Source organism: Octopus sinensis, linkage group LG18 (genome assembly GCF_006345805.1).
Source record: "Octopus sinensis linkage group LG18, ASM634580v1, whole genome shotgun sequence".
NCBI lineage: Eukaryota > Metazoa > Mollusca > Cephalopoda > Octopoda > Octopodidae > Octopus > Octopus sinensis.
The window spans coordinates 1,360,968-1,363,944 of NC_043014.1; the positions used below are offsets into that span (position 1 = coordinate 1,360,968).

At 38.0% G+C, this 2,977-nt stretch overlaps 1 long non-coding RNA gene across 1 annotated transcript in view; it reads right to left on the reverse strand.

Moving 5' to 3' along the window:
• Positions 1-1,524: 1,524 nt before the first annotated feature.
• The window catches only part of LOC118766997, a 15,419-nt gene continuing 13,966 nt past the window's right edge, over positions 1,525-2,977 (reverse strand). Inside the window, exon 3 of the long non-coding RNA XR_005002918.1 lies at positions 1,525-1,804. This is a non-coding gene — a long non-coding RNA (uncharacterized LOC118766997). The remainder of the gene's footprint in view (positions 1,805-2,977) is intronic.

Below are 2,977 nucleotides of genomic sequence, written 5' to 3' on the forward strand. Positions count from 1 at the left end.
TAAAGTCAATATCTTCTCATGTGAAATAGAAGCCATTACTGCAACTAGTTATGGAAACTAGTTGTTATGTAAAACGTTATTGCAGTGGCTGGTGTCGGTGTTCTTCTTGTTGTTGGTGTTGTTCTTGTCGAAGAGAGTGGAATCTGTGTACACACACACACACAGCTACGCATGCAGTGTGTGCTATATATATATATACTGTATATATATATATATGCATACACATATACACACATTTATACACATATGTATACAACACATATATGTATATGTATATATTATATATTATATATATATATATATATATATACAAATATACAAATATATATACAATACATGCATACATATCTACATACATAAATAATATATATATATATATATATATATATATATATGTACATACATGTGTGTGTGTAAATATATATATATATCTATATATATATATATATATGTGTGTTGGTGTGTGTGTGTGTGTGTGTGTATTTGTATGTATGTGTGCACACATACGTACACGAACACACATAAATGTATACATTTTACCTTGAGATTTGTAGAATATATATATATACACACACACATATGTATGTATGTATGTATATGTGTGTTTGTTTGTATGTGTGATTGTATTGTTTTTTTTATCCTTTTTGTTTATCAATACATTCCTAAATTATATTGGTAAAGACAGAGTTGGAACATCTTTGAAAATTATTGGCAATTTATTTATTTATCATTTTTTTGTATATTTTTCTGTTATTATTTTTGTTTGCCGTCATTTTTGTTGTTTGTTGTTTGTTTTTGTTTGTAACCATTATAGTGTTTTTTGCTTTGTTTTATTGTGTTTTATCTTATTGTTTGTTTGACTTGATTCATCTCCCGACGCCAGAAAATATTCCGTAACACTCGAAGACAGGAAATGAAAGCAGGAATCAGTGGCTTTGATGCCTTTCCAGACGATCTCAACGTGTCTCAGCAGATCATGACCGACTCATTGCATTCCGATGAATTGAAATGCATGCTGGGAAGGGTCGATTGGGCGTCAGTGTTTGTCGCTTTGGCAGGCTTACATGAATACCAGTGGTATACTGGGGGCTTACAGGTTGGATTAAGGGGACATCAATGTCGGACATCATTTTTATATGTAACGCTATTGGTTGTTTTTTTCCAGATCTGATGGATGGCGCCATATGAGTGGGAGGTGGGGTGGCGGATCTAATACACCAGTGAGTGGGAGGGAGAAATGAGGGGGTGGAAGAGAGGGTGTGAGGAGGGAAGTGGTGGGGCAAGAGGAGAATAAGGGGGGGACAAGATGGTAATGTGGGGAGGAGGAGAGGAAAAGTTAAAGAAGGAAGAAGAAGGGTGAGATTAAGGAGAGGTGGGGAGAAGAAGAGGATGAGTGTTCAGATAAGAAAGGAAGTAGGGAGGGGAGGAGAAGAAAGCATGGAGGGAGAAAGAATAGGAGGGTGGGCAAGAAGAAGAGGGGGGAAAGGATAAGAGGAGGGGAAGTGGACGATAAGCGGGTATTCCCCAGACTTTTCTCCTAATGACTGCCACTTTTTCAAGCAACTTTATGGTTTCCGGCGAGAGGAGGAATTCAAAAATCAAACCGATGCTGAAAGTGCATTCAAAGAGTTCATCAGCTCCAGAATTCCAGGTTTTAATGTAACCGGAATAAACAAACTTGTAACTTGTTGGCAAAAATGTGTTGATTGTAATGGTTCTTACTTTGGTGAACAAAATTTCCACATTGTTGGAATATATTGTGACGAATTTCATGTTTCAAAACGTTGCTTACTTTTTACTCAGCCTGATTTAGAAAAAAGGTCTATATAAAGGAATGGACGCAACTTTATACAACCGTGCATCTAATCATCCAGGCAAAAACACACATGCACAACCATACATACACACACACGCACGCACGCACACACATGTTTACAATACGTGTATGCATGTGTGTACACTCGCACACACACACACATACACACACACACACACACACACACACACACACACACACACACACAGAGGCGCAGGCGTGGCCGTGTGGCAAGAAGCTTGCTTTCCAAGTACATGATTCTTGGGATATCTCTTTTGAATGTGTTGTTTATATTTGTTTAGGTGTTATTCTAAACAGTAGTAGTAGTAAAGTAAGGAAGGCGGTGGCGGAGAGGAAGAAGACGAAGCGGGAGAAAGAGAAGAGAGAATAATAAGGGATGGTATGATAGTAGTAGGATGTTAAATGGTCAAGTGACCTAAAAGTGACTCGTTGTGGATTATAGCAGTGATTGGGACGGTTTTTAATGAATTCTTGGGTATCTCTTGAATGTATCATTTTTATATTTGCGCGTGTGTTATTCTAAGGCCGTGGTGGATATGTCGTTTGTTGTAGATGCGTTCAAAAGGGGTCTATATTTTGTAATAAAGAGAGTATCTTTACTAATTCGTTGGCTACAGGTTGTATTGTCCCTGAATTGGTACAGAAGAAAAATTCTGAAGCTTTTGTTATTGGCGCAAATGCCGACGTGTTGGCTGAATGCTATTTTTCTGTTTTTGGGGAATTTTGATCTGGGATCTGTGCAGAGTCATCCTTTGACGTAGACTGTTTTTGTTTGGCCTATGTATTGCTTTTGACACCCAGAGCAGGTTAGAGCGTATATCAGGTTCTCTGAAGCACATGTGAGGCTACTTTTCACTGTGAAACATTGCCCCTGTTTGAAGAAGAACTCTGATCCCTCATTTAAATTGACGCATATCCCACAGTTGGGTCTTCCGCATTTTTTTTACTGATGGCTTCTGTGTTGTTGTTGAGCATAATAGAGCTTGTATTTGGAGTCTTTTCATAGATTTGGGTTGTCTCTCGCTTTTTATGATGGTGTGTGTTTGGAGGATTAAGTTCATTCTGTGGTCCATTTTTAGCGGGGGAATGTTTTGAAGGATGGTGTCGAAGGCTTCATTGTTAAAAGGGTTGTGTGCGAAG